This window comes from Acomys russatus, chromosome X (assembly GCF_903995435.1).
Source record: "Acomys russatus chromosome X, mAcoRus1.1, whole genome shotgun sequence".
NCBI classification, from domain to species: Eukaryota; Metazoa; Chordata; class Mammalia; order Rodentia; family Muridae; genus Acomys; species Acomys russatus.
In genome coordinates this window covers 58,998,515-59,019,573 of record NC_067169.1, presented here as the reverse complement: position 1 = coordinate 59,019,573, position 21,059 = coordinate 58,998,515, and the positions used below count along the sequence as shown (strand labels likewise).

General features: G+C 37.2%; 1 protein-coding gene across 1 annotated transcript in view; it reads right to left on the bottom strand.

The window, feature by feature from the left end:
* Sh3bgrl (SH3 domain binding glutamate rich protein like) overlaps positions 1-21,059 on the bottom strand; it is a 135,464-nt gene that overhangs the window by 13,285 nt on the left and 101,120 nt on the right. The window lies entirely within an intron of this gene.

The following is a 21,059-nucleotide window of genomic DNA, read 5'->3' as shown; positions in this document are numbered from 1 at the left end:
GGATTGAGTCCCTACAGGTGTTTGTGTGACTTTGCTATATAAACCATACTTAGCGGAGCCTAGATTGGGACTTCCTCTTGGCTCCATATCCTTCTTGTCTCTGTTTCCTTCTCTTCTGTCTGCACCCCTTCCCTCAAGTGGACCCTGTTCGAAATGTCCCGTGGGACGGGACCCCTAAGTACTGTCTTGTTGGTGCTCTCACAAGGGAAGACCTTGAAGGTCCTTTTGCTCCATCTAACTTTCTCTTTTTTGCACTAAAAGTTCCATATCTAATAATGCTAATATAATTCTAGCACATGCATATCATTAACTGTACAAATTATGGTTGATTCAGGCATCTTCATCAGTAGCAATGTCTTCATGTGTCTCAGAATCACTCGTTTTATCTGTACAGTTCAGACCAAAATCGATACTGTAAAAGCCAGGCCTGTCTGCATACTTAGTTTGTAAGATGGCCTGTATTACTCTTAGCTCCTAATATGTAGTTAAGTCATCGTCACATATCTGTGCTCCCTCCTTAGATTATTAGCAGAGATTACATACTTGTCTCCTTATCACACCAAGGCCAGAGAGCCTTGGAAGTAGTAAAGTTAATGCTTACTAGGGTTCTCCTATGAAATGCATTCATTTAAGTACCTAATTACACCTACCTATGCTCAAATAATTATGTTTAAAGGTGCTTCCTGACATATCTGAACTACATAGAGAATGTGCAAGAAAAAAGATTTTTTATGGACACGCAAGGCAAAAGCATTTCAAACCAAACCAAACCTCAAAGTAAAATATAAAGAAGTAGTCCACACAACAGAAATCCAAATGTGAGAAAGATGTCCTTAGACTCTCACTGCCCAGGGATATATTTTCTTCCAAATAATTTCTGCTTATGACTACATAATTCATTTTAAATAATACAACTCAAAAAAATTCTCAATGTACTCCAGTAAAAAGCAGAATTTCTTAGGTGCCTTTTTAGATGGAATACTAAAAGTCCCTTCAAAAAGATCAATTATAATTCGATAAAATGTACCACAAAGTTAATTTTTCTAATAGTACTATTTCTTCTTTGATATATAAAATTAAACCTTCCTTTCTAAATACAAAATTTAGAAAAAAAATCACCGAGAGTCAATAAGTACAAACATCTAGTGTATTAATGTACTTGAGGAAAGGCTCAAGTCAGTGATTTGTGTGTGTGTGTGTGTGTGTGTGTGTGTGTGTGTGTGTGTGTGTGTGCAATGTGAGTTTAATCACGTTTCTTTTTTTAAGATTTGGTAAAAATTTATTTATTTATTCACTTTACATCCCAATCGTAGCCCCCTCCCTCCTCTCCTCTAGGTCCCACCCTCCCTCTCTAGTGATTTTCAACCTTTGTCACATAGCAAGGGGTTCAGTCAATATGAAAAGTATCAAGTAATTTATGAATTTTTAGACTATTTACAGATATGAGTAGATATAAAATATGGCACTTTCAGGAACCTAGAATATCAACAATAAGAATTATACACAGCCCTAGCAGATTATCACCATTGTGTTTGTGTAGACAAAGGTTAGAGGCCCTCTAAAAAAAAAATGGCTCTTTGAGGCCTTTCCCACCTTATTGGATTTGCCTTATGTTGAGACCTCAGTGCTGAGTTAATATAGTGGCTTTGCCTGACATCAGTATGTGCAACAGGATATCTTTACTAGCAACTTTATCTGTTATCTCAAGGGCTGAGTTTCTGTTTTAAAAAGGAGATTGACAGGGTTTCTGCTTTAGAGGGTTTCAATATAAAAGAACAAAGCTTTGCTAATGATATTTCAAATGGGATAACAGAAGTTTTTGTTTCTGTTCTCTGAAACAAATCTACCAGCCTAACACAAAGCACGTTTTCTCTTCTGATACTGTAATGATACTGGCATAAGTTCTGACCATGAGAAACTTAAATCTGAAATGAGGGTCAGAAATTGTACATAGTAATTATTTAATAGTATGAGCAAAGTGAAGTCTCTATATTTAAAGAAATTAGCATTCATAACCTCTGCATATTACAGTTTACAGGGAAAGCTAAGTACAGACATATGCTCAAAATTTACACAGTATTCAAATGAGATGCTAAGAGAACAATACAGGATGGTTGACTCAGAAGGGACCAATGAATTAGAAAGCCAGGGAGGAAAAGGGACAAACACTTGCTGATATTAGTGATGCCCTTAGGCTAAATGTAATAATGACAACACCAATGTAAGAGTCTCTATCAATCTTCATGGTTTTAGCCAAAGAAGGTAAAGTTAGTAAAGATTAATAAAACTGGGGCAGGCAAGATAAATTGCCTTGTAAGCACATGATTCTGACATTTCCCCCAGAAACAGAGAGGGTTTTTTTTTTGTTTTTGTTTTGGGGCGGGGGTTGTTTTTTTTGAAACAGTGTTTCTCTGTTTAACAGCTCTGGCTGTCCTGGACTCACTTTGTAGACCAGGCTGGCCTCAAACTCACAGCAATCCGCCTGCCTCTGCTGGGATTAAAGGCGTGAATTTAAAAACAGCTGAGCATGATGGCACCTATATGTAACCCAGCACGGGCAAGGAAAAGAAAAGCAGATCCCTGGGGCTCTCTAATCTATTTAGCAAGCTCTGAGAATGGTGGGGAAACTCTCTTAAAAACAAGGTGGACAGTACACACACACACACACACACACACACACACACACACACACACACACACACACACACACACACTAGCCAGCCATAAAAACAACTTAGCCCAAAAGTGACAACCTATCACATTGAAAAAAAAGCTGAAGACATAATATTACAAAATAAGCATGGTAATGTGCTACACTGAGGCTTAAAACTTCTGCTACCACATTTCCTACAAATAAGTGAAATCTACAAATGAATAAAGGATTGTGTAAATATATTTTAGACAAATCCTAATTTGTAACCCAGTCAACTACCTCATTTACAAATTCAGATATAAAAATTCTCTGTAGCTGATTGTTTCAACTTGTACTCAGAAAGGGCCACTCAGCAACAACAACAACAACAACAACAACAACAAAACCCATCTTTGCCTTACCTGTGCTAAGGATTTAGCAGTACATGGAAGTGAACAAAGAGCAGTCAGTGAGAGCTTCCTTTCCTTACCTGTTTCAGTGTATTTTCAAAACACTTTGGTCACAATGAGCCATGTAAGTAAATCCTGGTTTACTAACAATGCAAAAATTCGGAATTAAGATGAGTATTAAGAATTCCTTATGAAAGTCAAGTGTGGTGTCACATGCCTTTAATCCCAGCACTCAGGGAGGGAGAGGCAGGGGGTTCTCTGTGAGTTCAAGGCCAGCCTGGTCCTGGACAGCCAAGGCTACACAGACAAACCCTGTCTTGAAGAATCAAAGAAGGGGGAGGAGGTGGAGGGGACAGGGAGGTGGAGGGGATGGGGAGGAGGAAGAGTAAAGTCCTAAAGTTTCACAAGGTTTGGAGTTTCTAGTCTCATAAAAACTGAATTCACCTGGATTAGAGAATACCTTTGGGGTATCCAAAAGGCTTCATTGCTATTATTTCCAAATTCACCAGAGTTCAAATTGCAGCTATTAAAAAAGAAAGACTAGGAGGAGTTAGAGAGATGGCTCAGCAGTTAAGGGCACTTGCTGTTTTTGCAGAGTCCAGGGTTCACTTCCCAGCACCCACATGGGGCCTCAGGACCACAAGTAACTAGTTCCATGTGGAGATCCAACACCTTCCCGACTCCACAGGTACCAGGCAGTCACACTGTGCACACACAGATGCAGGCAAAAGGCCCATACACATAAGTAAATAAATAATATATAAATTGTTGGGGAACAGATTTGGCTTCTTATTCATATTAATGTTATCCCAGTAGATGGCAATTAAGTTAAAGCTAAGTCTAGCTTCGTGTGTATTTCTTCAGCTTATATTCATAATATCCTGTAGGGTAGGTATCCTGACTTTAATGTTATAGATTAGAATCCCAAGGCTCAGAGAGAAATTTACTTGAATTCACAAAACCAGTACAAGACAGGGCTAAAATTCAAATTTAGACATCCTTTAACATGAAATTGTATGTTATTTCACTACTTTGCCAGTCTTCTCTCATTTTACCTTCTATATTTATTTTCTTAAGAAATTCTTAGTCCAGCAATATGGCTCTTTGGGTAGATACATGAAGCCAAGTCAGACAAGCCCAGGTCCCACAGAGTGAAGTGAGAGAATCAAGCTCCACAAGTTGTCCTCGGGCACACACACACACACACACACACACACACACACACACACACACACACACACACACAGAAAACAGATAAATAATCTAGAAAGAAATCTTAATATGAGACTGATAAAATACTTATAAGGCGTAATAGTCCCTAGCATAAGTGGCATGCACATGTAGTCCCAGGTAGAACCTGACTGAAGGATGACAATCATAGGAGTCTAGGAGCCGAGACCTGCCTGGGCAGCATGGTGAGAGAGGTAATATTTTTTTTATGTGTTCTTGTTAGAGAAGTTAATTGTAACTTCCATGTAACAGCACATAATCTCTTACTTTATTTTCCAAATGAGTATGTGCACAGATGAACAAATTTCCACATCATTCAAAGAAAAAGTCATCTGAAATACCCACTTCCAATTTAGGATCCTCTACTGGTAGAAAAGATTCAGTATTTGACCCTGTTTGGTAATGTTATGGGGTTACCAGTTCATTGAAAATGTAACTTGTCAATACAATCTAGGCCTTAAGGTCACTTACTGCTCTCACACATTAAAAATAACATAATAGCAATTTTTTAACATCTGAAGGAAAATTTAAATTATAATTATAAAATATAAATTGTAAAGTAATCTATGAGTTGAAACAATTAGATGTAACCAGCTCTTAATCAAAGTCTGGCACAATTCTGCTACAGGGAAGTAGATGAATTAAGGCTAAAATAATAAGGGAAAACAATAGATACACTGAATGTGCTAGCAATCCGCTATATGTATCCTATCCCTTTTTGCATTGCACCACGTGTAATCTCGCTGTAAATTATGTGATAATTATTATTTATCAAGCATTTCCTATGAACCAGGCACCGTGATAAGCTCTTTACATGTTTATTTTATTTTATTCTCACAATAATCTGGTGAAGCAGCTGCTGTTATTTTCATTCCAGACACTCTGACAAAGAAACTAATGCTCAGATGCATTAAGAAACTTGTTCCAAATCAACCTTGTCCAATCTCTGCCAGAGTAAAAATCACCACTTAAAATCTAAGTATACAGAATAACAGATAATGTATTGCCATGCTTGATGCCTCCTGCTAATTAGATCATCTGTTGACTTATTGCAGTTCTCTTGAGCACAGATGTGGCTCATAATAATTTTTGTATCAGTCTTCATTTCAAAAGCCTGGTCTACAGTAACAGCAGGAAAACATGGAGATTATTTTTTAGTGTCAGTTTTGAGAATGCAATTTAATTGCAACAGTTCTCGCTTCCCTTTAAGATTTTGTTGCTGTTGTTGCTCTTGTTTTGCAGTGCTCATGTTCAAACTCAAAGCCTCGTGTACCACAAGCAAGCATTCTATCACTGAATCACATCTCTATCCTTTATTGCCTTTTTTTAGATATGGTCTCCTTACATGGGCCATGCTGACCTCCAACTTATAAATCCTCTTGCCTCAGCTCCTGAGTCCTGGCATTACAGGCATGTACCACTGTGCCACAGCTAAAGAGTTTTATGTGCAGTGTTACTGGCTTGTGCTTACAGATTTCCACAGCAAATGGCTGTCATAAGAACTATACTGCCTGTACATAAAGTTAGGTTTATTGGAACCTTTTTTCATGTATATACACAAATGTAAGGATGAAATGAAGAGCATGATGACCTGTCCACAAAAGCTCCAGTAGCTTATGACTACACCAGGCTACAGGAAATGGCTCTTCAGAGAAAACAGGGTTAACGGGTGCCTTAGGCTATTCTCACAACTTCGGGACTATCCTTAAAGAAAAACCCTTCACATTGTTAGAAGTAACTATCAAATTCAATAATTGATACAGGTGCTATTCTAACATTACAGATCTTCCACTCAAAAAGTACAGACTGGTGTCACACTAAGATTTTGAAAAGAAACCTGGTCATCTCAGCCTCCACATTCCAGTCTTAAAGCACTATTATTAAGAACTCAGTACAATGGCTTTCAATCCTCTTTAAGAGAATAGCACTATAATAAAATAAAGAGAACTTGAGTGGTTATAAGGAACATTAAGAACAACAAAATGTTTCCAACCCATCTCTTTCTCTATGTAACAAATTCCAGCAGTAAGGAAACTGTGTCCTAAAGCCACTTCCTGCTAATGCTACAGGGCTTCTAATTCCGGTCAGACAAAGTCACCAGGCAACCTTCCCATATAAGGATAAGCAAAACCACAAATCGTCAACCAGGCTGAAGTGAAGTCACAGGGTAGGCATATGAGAACCAAATATGGTAGCTAAAGTCTGCAGCTCACAAGATGCCTTTTTAAAAAAGAAGCCTGTAACCACCAACCCTATCAGTTCCTGAATCACAAGAAAAGCAACAAGCTTACTAGTGTTAGCCAGATGCCAAATATTAGCCAGACTACAGTGGGTCACATTAGCTGGATATCTTCTCCGTTTCCTTTTCTGCTGGCAGGCTCTTATGAAATGTGTGGCCAAGGGGTATGCAGATAACATCAGAATGGTGTGTCTGAATAAGCAAAGTCATTCAATCCACCTCCTCCAGAAGAAGCAAATATATTTCCTAATTGTCTTAGGAATCTACCTCTGTCCCACTACAAAAAAATCTCACTGTGACCAGGGGAAAAAAATCCGTAGATACGATATAATGCGATAAGACTAAGTCCTCAAAGGATCCAAGTTCTTTTCAATTGCAGGGTAGAACCAGATTCTGAGAGCTGCTGCAGAGCCATAGACAGAATATAATATCCCATAGTCCTCTCCAGCAAAACATGAGGATTAGAGAGCACACACAGATATCATTTTTATTTAGGATGATCATAGTGTCCCTATTAATATGATCAAATATGTTGCTAGAGCTGAAGGGTGTTAATTCAGACAAAGTCAAGTAAAATCAGGTTTTTTCCCCAGTGTGTGGTAATAGCCATGGAAATGTTCGTAGTTCTTAATCTTGTAATTTCATGCCCAGATGCTTTGGTTAAGCACATAAACAAAAGAGAGCAAAATTATGTGCCTGAAGAAATTGTATGTGATGTTCTGGCAGGTTTTGTTTCTCTTTCGACAGTGGAAATTTGAAAATAGTCTGTATATTTACCCATTCAGACCTAAGTAAATGTTTGTGAAGTGATTACTTGAAAGAATACTGCATGCACAGCAAAAGCAAGCACATGCAGTATGATTATGTAGCAAAACAGCAAAATATTTACAACATCAAAGGTAAAATCTAGAAAATTTAAACAGGATATGATTGTTTCATAACTAACAATATATCATATCTATTCAAGCCTTTCTAGTGCTAGCATCTCATAGAAGTTAAGGCTGTGCACCATGGAACTTGTGTTCCTTGGTCAGAAACCCTACCAGAGACTTGAGGGTGGTACAACTTCCTGTTTATATTCAAGACTATATGACAAAGGTGATGGGATGTCATTGTAATGTTATATTAGGCAAGGTTCTCTCTACAAGACTCACATTGGAGTCTCTATTGCTTACAATGAAGTAAACAAATTCTGGAGTCACAAGGAAATTCTGTCAACAGCCACATGAACATGAAAGAAGACTCAGCCTTAGTGCAGCCTCCCAGTCAGACATCAGTACACCTTGACTGCAGTTGCAGAGAATACAGATAAATTATGCCAAAACTTGTGACCCATAGGCACTGTAATACAATAAACCAATGTTGGTTTAAACTGATATAATCTGCTCTATAGCACAGGCAGCCAATAAGGACCAAAAGGACTTGGCTTTGAATCTCAGAGAACTTCTGCCTAGTGTGTACAGCTGAGTAAGCTGATTTACTCGCAGAGCCTCAAACTCATATCTGTTTGTTGAGGATAACAATAATAATATCCACCTCTCAAAAATGTTGCACAGAAAGTCATAGATAAGAGACACTATGTGCCTATTACATTGCCTCCTAGAAAACTGGCTAGATCATAAATTATAAGTTTTCACATGGTCGAGAGCTTCTCTATTTTACTCATCGTGTTATTTAGTCGCCACTGTATGTGACCTACAGCAGGTATTTTATAAATATGTGCTGAAGGATTTAATAAAATAAAGCAAGCTCTAATGTATGGGCACATGTGTTTGCGCACATGTGTATGTGTGTGCGCATGCATATGTGCATGAGTGTGTAAGTAAAATTGAGAATCTTTGCCCTCAAAGTACTAAACACAATGAATGATACCATAGTACAAAAGCCACAATACAGACAAAGGTCTTGGAGTTTTATGAGAATGAAAGTGTGCAAATGAGAAGTCAGACTTTGGAACCAAATATAATAAGATTTCTATGCATAATTCAATAAACCCTTTCTGAAGATGCTATCAGCATCCTACAAAAAACTACCCATGAGGATATATGGTTTTTAAAAGGAATCAAGGCTATTGCTAGGAAGCCCCTGTAAGGCAAATGATATGTGACATTCTGGGCAACTGTATGAGCATTCACAAAGCCTAGTGAACTTCCTCACTCATATCACAGGGCTCTGAAAAACAAAAACCCAGTCAAAGACTACAAGGAAACCGAATTCTTCTTCCAAAGCCTTGAAAGATGCAAGTATTTACTTTATTACAGCAAAACTTTTGAAGTACAAGGCTTAGAAGTTACATCTTTAAACAACTGCCCATAAGGAAGTTGAGACATAACAGTGTATCGGAAAGCTGACCAGAAGTTACTGTCAAACAATATATTTCTTAAGTCTCAAACATGACTGAAAGTTAAATATTGTCAAATAATACTTTTGTTAAACAAAACAATTCTTAAGCCTCAAGGTCAATTATCACAGAAAAAATATCTTGCCACATTTTAAAATTGCTATGTTTTCTTGAACTGGCTACATTATGTGGCAATTTACTCCAAAAAGAAAAGAACTGCCACTCCCAGCATAAACATAAGTATGAAGCAGTAGAAAAAGTCCCTATGTCAATCTAAACCTCAGCATCAAAGTCTACCAATTCAGTCTATCACTTGTGTTCATGGTAAAATTCCACCACCATTGATGTCTAAGAAGAGGTAACAGAAAATATTGTGAAATAACAAGGAGTTAGAAAGACATTGTCTTAACCTCAAAAAGTTCCCCAAACCATTCTGTGAATAATACAAATAATACCAATACTACTCACAACACAGAGCCCTAAGCAAGTTCTCAGAAATGTTGTTCTGACTGATTTTGCACTGAAAGAAAGTTGACCACTGTCCTTCGGTTTTTTCCAAAGGGAAAGAAAGCTGGTTTTACTTTTGTGTCACTGAATTTTCTGCCCAGTAAAATGTTTTTCCCATAAAAAAATGTGCCCCAATATAATAAACATATCTTAAGACATTAACTTTTCTCAAATTCAAAAGTGGCATTATAGTAGAAAGAAAGAAAAAAGAGGCAAAAGGTTTAAGGACATTGGAACAACTAATAATTGCATCAATCAAGTCAGGACAGAGCATTTCAACCAACTCTGGAGAAAACCACCAACTGCAGCAACAAATTACTATCTTTCTCCATCATGATCACAATTATTCCAAAACCAACTTTTGCTATTGTTTGAGTTTTTTGCTTGTTTGTAAGGCAAGATTCTACTATCCATCCTTTGCTGGCCTAGTAACTGCAATGTAAACCAGGCCATCTTAAATTCACAGCAATCCCACTTTAGCCTAAGAGAGAAAATGCTAACATTAAAGTCATGCATAAACAGGCTGGTCTGGTTTTCAGTTGGACTTTTAAAATTCAGTTTATTTATCCTTCATAATTACTAGTCAGTCAAAGGTCCAATAGCAGAAGACCTCAAATCTCTGCATATATTTTGTAACTGGATAATATTTGCAAGTATTTCTTCCTGATTTTGTATATCAAGTGGTCAACACTGCAAATAATGAAAACCTTGTCTACCTAAAAAGCAAGACATTTCATTACTTTCTTTTTTACACGCAGATTTTATTTTTGCACATGGAAAAATTTTAAAGCTGCTGTCCAACTAAAAAGTCATTGTCAGGTATAGTTGATTTAAGGTAAAGGAGTTCAAGGGACTTTATGCAAACATATGACGTTGCAATTTGTTTTACTTTTAAAAGAATTTTGTTAGAAATCTTCCTAGGAAAATATATTAATAAGTGTTTAACAATCTATTTTTATTTATGTGTTTCTTCAAGACTGCACAGGCTGAGTTGGGAAACTATTATTGGTCTAGTTATACACACACATACACTGAGACAGAGACAGAGACAGAGAGAGACACACAGAGAGAGGTATGCAGAAACAGAAAAAAAAATGGACTGATGATGTCATTGAGTTGGCAGTATGTTTATCTAGCACTAGGAGGTAGGGACCCTGTGCCACACAGCAAATAGAGAGCCAGTTTGAGATATGTGAGATCCTGTCTCAGAGAAGAAAAAAATAAAAAGAACTCTGCATGTCCAAAGTAATTCTTCCTAGGCTTTTCTCAGAAAATAATTGTTAAACTCATACAAACTGGTAGTGAATCTCTATTATGTTATTCATATTTAAAGAGCCACTCATTTGTACAGAAAGCACTTTTCATAAAACAGAAATAAAATACCAAATACTATTTTTTTCTATCTTAACTACAGTATTGTTCCACAAACCCCAACACCCCACACACACCCCTTCAATAATTGATGAGGTGCTATCATTACAAAGAAAATTAAAAGACTTTACTACAAGAAAGAAAAGACCAGAAAATTCTGCATTCTTAACATAACAAATTGAGGGCTAGAGAGATGGCTCAGCTGTTAAAGACTAGGCTCACACCCTAAAATATAAGATAACAAATTGATTCGCTATAGGCAAAGAGGCAAGTCTAAAGACTGAGCCCCAGATGTGCCCCAGATGAGATTCCAGAGCACACCACAAATGTACTCCCACATTCAGGCCAATAAAACATGTTCCAAACCGTCCAGCTGAGAAGAGCTGCCACATATCACCTAATTAATTAAGCAAGACCAGAATCAAATGGTCCAAAATGTTAGTAAGCTATTAAATGAAGATTGTTAAGACAAAAGAAGTCTGGCCACTATACTGACAAATTTTTGTGCAATGTAATTGCTGACATAGTGGACTAGAACTATCTAAAGCAACAGCATGCCCAGCATTAAGTGCCACTGGCAAAAGTACTCAAGAGTCAGAAACTTTATCCTGCCTGTTATCAAGTAAGCCTGTCAGAATTTTTAAGGTGCAACAAGAAAACAGAACACCCAAGACACCGTTAGTCAGAACATCAGCGTTTCCTTGTGCCTCCTTCCTGTTCTACAGGATGACAAACAGTCCAACTAAGAGACCTCTATTCTTTTGCAATACGCAGTAAGCAAACTTGCCCTTTGCTCTGGAGGGAATCTCAGTATGTTTCCATGCTGCTTGTACATATAAGAAGAGAAAACTGAAATCAGGGGCTCTACCCACAAGGTGTGAACAAAAGCAAGAGATCAACAAATGATACTGTTGCCAACACCTACCACTCACAATATACTTTGGCTATAAAATAGCCTCTCATTCTTGTCTGACAGGTTTTCCAAGGGGAAGCTAATCTGAGAATCAAATGCTATGCTGGGTGATGAAAGCCTATAATTTTAGCACCTGGTTAAGCAAAAGCACTGTGGGAGGTAATTTGTATAACAGTTCAATTAAAAAGTGCATATCATGGATACTTCAAAAACTCATTGAGCAAACTGCACTTTACACCCCAGACATCGCGCATTCACTCAACAGTCCCTTGTGAAGTGGGTTGTTTACTGATGAAATCAATTCTTGTGAGTGATGTTACACCTTTAACTTTTCTTACTCGAAAACCAAATCTCTTTGTGTGTGCTAAAAGACAAAAGGGAAGCATGACCTCACTGAAAGTCTAGGCAAGCTGACAGCATTTATTCTTTCTATAAACACACCTGACTTAGGCATTTTGATCCTGATTCAGTGTAGAGTTGCTCGAGTAATTCTAATTGTATCCAAGTTTTGTTTTGTTTTGTTTTGTTTAAAAAAAAACCTGACAATTATCAAAGAGAAACCTTTAAAAGTAAAGTACATGTGATTAGCAGTGTAACTTAGTAGTAAAGTGTTTTGCCTAGCAGGCTCTAGGCCCTGAGCTCATATCCCAGAACGAGAAAAAAATAATAATTAAGGATAGGAATAAAAGGCTCTAATGCCTGGTATAAGAACTGAAATGTTATATAAACAAAACTTTTTTCTTTTAGTTTTTAATCAGTAATCAGAATTTGCATAGCTTAGAGGGAATAAAATTATAGGAATTAAAGTATTCAGTTTATATTACAGCTTTTAAAAATGTTCAACTGTTTGCCCTAAGCGCTCCAAAGTCTGTTTAGGTTCCAACAGGATGGTGTACATAGAGGCTAGTTTTATAGTAAGACAGTAAGATATATTTCATTCTCTTCACTAAGAAATGTACTAAGGGAGTGATTAATTCTAGGTAATCAACTGGTGATTTGATGATACAAATTTGCTGAGATATATCTAGTTGTTCTAGCATCAAACTAAATGCCTCCTTTGCAAAGTATCAGAAGTATGAATACCCACAGACAGGTATGGAGTCCCTGACAATCATGGGTTTCTAAAAAGAAAATGTTGTTTTGTTTCTCAGAAAATATACAGTTTCCTTAAACATGTATGGATCTTTGTAAAGATCTATGTGACAATCCTTTGTTAATGATTGATTAGAATACAGCAAACTTTTAACACTAATACTTTGGTGACTTTGTAGGAAAGCAGGGCAAAAGCAACAGCCTTGTAGGGTGAATGAAACTCCTCATAAATAACTATTTTGTCTTGATATAAATACACAGGAAGTATTGAGAAAAATTAACAAGATTCTCTGTTTTACTATTTTTACCTAAATTAGGGCTGAAAAATAACTAGCAATTTTCAGTTTTTTCTACAGCCCATATTTATATGCAAATATCCATCAATATAACCACCTCCCCCATATTCTGTAGGGAGAATAAAATATGCAAATAGTGTTTCTGTTTCATAAACATTTAAATTTTCAATTTTCCATACTTCAGTAAAATACTTATACTTACATGCCTGCTATTACACTAAGCACTTTGCATATCTCATGTTAATGAGCAAACAGTTCACACAGTAGTTAACTCTCTTGCCAAAAACAAAACAAAACAAAACCACACAGCTAGAAAATGATAGAACAGAGAATTCTACCAAACAAATCAACACGTAAAGACACAATTAAAACCAAAAAAATGTCATGTTTACTTAAGAACCACAATTTAAAGTTACTCCCACTTAAAATACATGTTATCAAATACATTTTCCAGGATTAATTTAATTTCAAGTCCACCTCTGAAACTAAAAATGAATTTTAAATGCTATTACATAAAATCATACACCAGACTTAAAAGCATATTTGGTGCTTCTTGCTTCTTAGGAAAATTTTTGTAGGAAATTTCTTTATGTGGTGTTCATTAAACCTAGTGAGCTTTTAAGATCTATATCAGAAACTTAAGATTAGACACTTGGTAAAATCAAGTAATGTTTTACTCTTTACCTAATGGTATGCTATTAAATAATTTTTCCCTCGAGACCACATTGAATACATTCATTTCCCAAATAAAGACACACATTCCACACATTCAGGAAATGGTTTGCTGAAATAAATCACATTCTATTCGAGATGTTTTTATTCAAAAAAAAAATCCACAAATGATGATTTTTCACTACAAAATCTTTATGAAAACTAAAGGCTTATGATATAAGGACTCTGATATTTGGAATTAGTACTAAAACACAAGCAGGACTTTTCGCTTTGATTAGTTTTGATTTTATAAATATTCAGAGTGTCTCTATAATGAGTATTCAGAGATGAATAGTCCAGACACTAATTCTGTCACTGCATCCCTGTAGGAGTCACTTACATGTAGGTATGATTTGTGAGGACCTGGAAATTCTGTGTTCTTAGAGTACCCTAGGTAACCAATTTTACCAAAAGCTAAGGTACAAATACTTTCAGTAACTGCTACATGTGTATGAAGTTTATTAGTAATGTTATAAATTTTTCCATGCAAAGGATACCTGCAAACATTTTGCCCTTTCCTACCAAGATGCCTTGTGCATTGCAGCAATTTTCCCTTTCAGCTTTACACAGAGGGGAGAGCCACACATCCCTCAGTACTGAAAACATATTTCCTTGGAATGGTCTACTCTGGAAAGCAAGCGTCTCTGGTCTCAGCTCACTCATTGAGATATACAGTCTCAGAAAAAATAAAAAGCTCTCACACTCTTCCATCCAACCAAGAGAAGGGACAATTTTGGATATATGCATACACTGCATGCCTAATGCCAAGAAATCTGGTACAATTGGGAATAACATGCTTCAAACCAGTTTGTGACTACTACTTACTGAGACTGAGGGAAAAAGAGAAAATTTAAAGTAAATTCTGCATTTTTCAAAATGCATGGATGGCTCTTTATAAAGATCTAGAATTTGATCCTGAAAGTTTCATTCCAGAAAGAAAAATTTTAAACGTTGTAGCCTTTACATAAATCAGGCTGATGCATATCAGTGAATGTATGCTATAACTAATAATTTACCTTTAAAGAGGGAGAGGAGTTGGCCACCATAGTGCATGCCAGTAATCCCAACACTCAGGAAGCTAAGATAGGAGAATCAATACATGCTTGAGGCCAGATTGGTCTACAGAGGGACCTTATCTCAAAACTGAAGTGGGGACCGTGGGCTAGGGGAATAAATAGCTCAATGTAAACCATTTGTCTAGCAAGCATGAAACACTGTATTCAATTCCCAACACTGGAAAAATTGGGAGGATGGAATAACAAACAAGTTATTTGGCCTGAATGGAGAAGTGATTTTTTTCTCATTTTCATCCCCCTTATACTGTATTGCCCACTTTCCTTCTCGTGCTGCAACTCTTCTCAAAGTATTTCTTTTGTGCATGTGTGTGATTTATTGAGTTTAATCAGAGTTGCTTTTATGAGCATGGGTGGGAAGTTATTTCCTGGACCACAGGCGACTTATCAGTGTTTATGCTATTTAAAAAATAATACTCTCTGCCTCAGTAATCATTAATTGCCAATATTTCCTTAGAGAGGGTTGGGGCATACTGAGTCCCTGGCCTATCCATGATGAAATGTTCATAGGCCCAATATTGTGCAAGTCTTGCATAGGTAACCACAGCTACAGTAAGTCCATGAGTCCCACAGCTATGTCATGTCTAGATGTCCTTTTGTTGCCCATCATCTCATATTTCTGCTACCTTTTGTAGGAAGTTCCACCAGAGTTTGAAAACATAGCAGGCTCTTTGCATTGTTGGGGTTTTTTTCTTTCTGTTGCTTATATATGCCACTACCATCACCACCATCACAGATTTGTTTGTCTGTTTGTTTGTTTTTGTTTTTCAAAACAGAGTTTCTCTGTATAGCCTTGGCTGTCTTGGACTCACTTTGTAGACTAGGCTGGTCTTGAACTCACAGTGATCCGCCTGCCTCTGACTCCTGAGTGACAGGATTACAGGCGTGCGCCACCACACCTGGCTCCCATCAAAGATTTTACTGAAGTTTATTTAGCATAGTTTCTTTTCTTTTGTCTTACAAATCTGTGAATTATATATAAACCAGTTCCTCCAACCAATACCAATTCCTTCTTTTAGAAAGCCAGTACAGGTTCTCAAAATGATACTCTTTTTCAGCCCTTTACAGTATGGTCTAATTTTCTCAGGGCCTCTGCTCTGTCTCTCTTTCTGTCTGTCTCTGTCTCTATCTCTCTGTGGTTGTGTCTCTGTCTTTCTCTCTGTCTCTGTTTCTCTCTGTCTCTGTCCCTGTCCCTGTCACCCCCACCTCTGTGTGTATGTGTGCGCACGCGTGTGTGTGCGCACGTGTGCACGCACACAAAAGCATAACTGATATAACTAATATTTTTTCATGGTGTATCTGTCCTTCACAATGGAAAATGGTAAGTCACATTCCCATGGATCCTAATCTAATAGGTTTATAGTACTAGTGAATAAAATTTTAAATATGGCCCATCCAAGATTTCAAAAGCAGGTGGTCCTCATATTACACAGTAAGAGACAATGTAGTGTTTATAGGACACTCAAAATTGCTCTTCCTGTTCCTGCTCTCAGCAATGTCCATCCTTTTCACCTAATAATGAAGTCTTGCTCAATTTTGTTGCTCCAGTTCCAATGCAGCCTCCTGGACCATTTCCCACACACTTAATTCATATGTCTTTCACACTGAACAAGATGCAGCACACTGTCCACATGGAGCACAAAGAAGTAAATACAGAATGATTATAAAGTCTGTGCCCTTGAGTTGCCTATTAATGTCCTAAATCAGATGTATCAATAAAAGGAAATTAGTATTAGCTATATGACTGGTCAGGATAGAAATTCAGATCACAAAGAAAATGGAGACAACCAGAACTAAAGACAGAGGACGAGAATAAAAAACAAAAAACAAAACAAAAAACCCAGAATTATCAGCTAGAAAATTGTAAGGCAGAGTCAGTGATGATTCTTCAATGGGTTCAGATAAGTGAAGACAGACTGTGCAACTGCTTATCTAGATATATACAATTTATGTGGGTTATATTACAGTAGAGGAAGCGTGAGGACAGGTAGGCAGGAGCAAAGTAGCCTGTGACACATGAGAAGTACAGAGGCCACTTGTCAGGTAATAAGTGACTAAAAGAAGATTTGAGGCCAGATTAATCTGTTTTCACTATACCAACATATTTTCATGACTTAATGTGACCAGGCAGTGTCAAGCTAGCACGAGGAACTTTCATTTTAAAAGGAGGAAACAGTGACTATTATATCTTGTTGTTTACTTAAGGCATTAACTTTCTTTATTTCTTTCTTATCTTCCTAACTTTTGTCAACTGAGGCAAGTTTCAGTGACTTTTCAGATATACTCAGCCACCTATAACACACAAGCATTTTTGTGACACCTAAGCTCTGAACTCTGATGACTAAAAACTCTTTCAAAATCATGTCAATGTACATTTGTTTTCTGAAAGAGGTCAGGAACTAGCAATCTGTGCCTGGAAATTACAAGATCTTAAGCTCTCAAGTTTATAAGTTCATCACCACCATACTGATCCCAATCTTGCATTTATTGCATGACTATTATATACTATGCACTGTGGGGAATGAACCACATTATGCTTTAGTCTTCAGAAGAGTTTTGTAAGGTTGGTATTAGCATCTTTATTTGGTAAATAAATAGTATCTAAGCCAGGTATGGTGGTACATGCCTGTAATCCCAACACTTGGAAGGAAGAAGCTTTGGATCAGCAGTTCAAGGTCAACCTCAACTGTAAGTTTCAGGCTTGTGTGGACTATATAGGAAAGATCTTGTATAAAAAAGACAGACAGTCTCTAGGATGAAAAAAATTAACCATCAGTAAAGAGTTCTTTGAACTACCAAATAAGACTTGAATCCTTGCTGGGCATGGTGGCGCACACATTTAATCCCAGCAGTCAGGGGGCAGAGGCCAGCCTGATCTACAAATTGAGTCCAGGACAGGCAAGGCTAACACAGAGAGACTCTGTCTCGGGAAAAAAAAATGAATCCATGTAGCCAAACACTGTGCTCTGAATTGCTCAATTCTGTGGTGTGTGGAAATCTAAATGTCTCATGACTACTTGACAGCTAATAAATACCAGCAAGAACTCCTGGAATGAACTTAAGGAACTACGACCCAATTGTTGCATACCCATACTTTTTTTTTTTTGCACTTTTTGTAATAAACAGGCAACAGAACCAATCTAGAGGTTCAGCAATCAATTGCCAGATTTAAAAAAGCATACAGACTTACAATATAACTACTCATCCATAAGGAAGGACAATGACATGTTCAGGAAAATGAATGAAACTAGAGATCATTATGTTAAGTGAAATATAAACACAAGAAAGGCAAATGCTGCATCTTTCTCTCATGTGTGGAGCATAAATTTAAATTTGGGTATATGTGCATGTGTCAATCATGTAAAACTAGAATGGAGACCATGGGAAGGGAAGAAAAGATATTAAAAGAAGGACAAAGAGTGAGAAGAAAGGATAATACATGTAGCATGAGAGCTAAAACAGGTCTATGTGGGGAACAAGAAGGGAGACCAGCAAGAAGACTACAGGGAGGATGGGGCAAGGAAGTGAGGAAGAGATGAATAAATATATTTCCATATTATGCCTGAAAACAAAATAAGTTCTTTACCTAAGAACTTTGAAATCCCTGTAAAGTAAGCTCTTACCCAATATCACACAGCCCTTTACAGCAAATGAAGTTTATCAGGGTTGTGGGATTAAAACGTCCATAAGGAACATTATGCTGTTAACATAAATATAAAGCAGGATTATTAACCATTACCTCTGCTGGCCATATTCACTACAGTCAATCAAAATAACACTGGAAGAAGATAATTATTAAAATCTTTAAAAATCCAGGTGTTGTGGTTCACGCCTTTAATCCCATCAGACAGAGGCAGGCAGATCTTTGAGTTTGAAGGGAGCAAGTTTGACATAGTGAGTTCTAGGACAGCCAGGATTACACAAAAAATGTCTCAAAAACCAAAACATAAAATCTAGGGGCTAGAGAGATGGTTCAGTGGGTAACACATTGGCTGTTCTTGTGCAGGACCTGGGTTCAGTTCCCAGCACCTATGTGACAGCCTACAACTGTCTGTAACTCCAGTTCCAGGAGATTCTGTCTTCTGGCTGACTCAAGAACAAGCCACATATGTAATATGCAGACATACATGTGGGCAAAACATTTACTGCTACATATAAAATAAAAACAAATAAATCTATACTGAACTGTTCATGAATGTTTTATACAAGTAATGAAAGAAAAAGACAGGTCAGTAAGATGGCTGACCAAGGAAAGGCACATGCCACAAGACACGATGACCTGACTTCATTCTTGAACCTACACAGTAGAAAGAGGACTGGCTCCTGCAAGTTATCCTCTGATCTCCACAGATGTGCTGTGATATTCTCTCTCTCTCTCTCTCTCTCTCTCTCTCTCTCTCTCTCTCTCTCTCTCTCTCTCTCTCTCTCCCCCTCTCTCTCTCTCTCTCTCTCTCTCTCTCTCTCTCTCTCTCTCTCTCTCTCTCTCTCTCTCCAAACACATGCTGTGATGCACAGGAACACACTAAATATAAAAACAATTTCTTAAAGAATTAAAGGGAAGGTGGGCATGGTGATGCATGTCTTTAATCCAAGCACTTGGTGACAGAGGCAGATGGGTCTTTTTGAGTTAGTTCAAGGCCAGCTTGGTGGACATAGTATGTTCTATGGCAGCCAGAGAGAGCTTCATAATAAGATTCTGTCTTTAAAATTATTAAGAGGAAAATTAAGTAAAATATCTTCTTGATTGTATTTTATAAGTGCATGGTGAAAAATTGATTTTATGTCACTCATCAATTTGCTTACGTGGGCATATTAAAGTGTTTCTGAATTGCTCAACTATTTGTAATGGTAAACTGCTCCTTCAAACGTAATTTGAATACAGAAAGGCCTATCAAGGAACCATATACATTTTTGTGACCTGCTCGAAATAGGCAGGGTGGAGGGTAGGAGAGTCGGGGTGGGGGGGGCAGATCATTCGGAACCATGCACAATCCTAAAGAAGAGAGATAGACATGATGGTATACCACTCTGGTTCATGACATATGTTTGAGTCTATTGTCATTAAAATCCCCAAGAAAATTAAAAAGGAAAGGAAAACCGTTGCTGAAGGTGGTAGCATATACCTGAAATACCAACAGCACTTAGAAAAGCTGAGGTAGGAGAACTTGGAGTTTAATAAAACTGGCTAGTCTACATAGTGAGATTTTTTTTTCTCAAAAGACACCAGGGGAGGTGTCAGCAGATTACTTGTATTCAACCCTCAATACTACTTTCAACAAGAGCCCAAGAAGCAGTTAAACATTAACAGTAAAGTGGATGGAAGATAGAACAATTCACCAAGTGATGGGATAGGAAAAACAGAAGTCTCATCAGGATAGTCAAAAACATTGAAGCAATAGGATGTGCCTGCCAAATGGAGAAAGACAAAAGCAAAAAATTTTCTAATTTCTGTGCATTCCAGGCTTATCAGTTCAAAGTAATACTTTATTTACCAGCATTAACTGTAGCTAACTTCAGCCAAGTGCTAAATTCAACAATGTCAAATCATAGATATAGATCCTGGCTTTGCTATTACTGCCTATAAGACCTTGGGCAACCATATATTTGTAAGGATTAAATGAGGGAGAGAATGGAAATTGTCTGGCTTTGTGCCTAAAATTTGAACACAGTGAGTAGGAAGTCTTTCCACACTCATTACTCCTTTCTCCTACCTATGCTTCAATCTTTTGCCAAAGTCCCAGCATCCCTAGACCATATTTAGATACATTTATTTTCCTTCTATCTGGTTTATTTTTAAAACAACATTTTCTGATATTTTAAGTCTATCATTTTCCTCTTCCCTTTCCTCCCTCCAAACCTCCCATGTATCCTACTACTAGTTCTCTTTCAAAACCATGGCCTCTTTTTCTTTAATTTTTGTTACTCTGTGTGTGTGTGTGTGTGTGTGTGTGTGTGTGTGTGTGTGTCTTCCTCAGTATATAAATGTAACCTGCTGTCTCTATAATGCTACTTGTACAAATTATTTTTAATCTATCCCATTTTTATTTTTGTTTTCATTTTAATTAATCACATAATACTTTTGTAGATACCATTGTTGTTAGATATCATTATGATATTTGCTAATATAGCAGTGGTCTCTAATCTATAATACCAGCACTCTGGAGGCTGTGGCAGGAGAATTGTAAAATTTATAGCTAATGGTGAGGCTCAGGAGTAAGGAAGACAGTGGAGAGATAGGAACAAG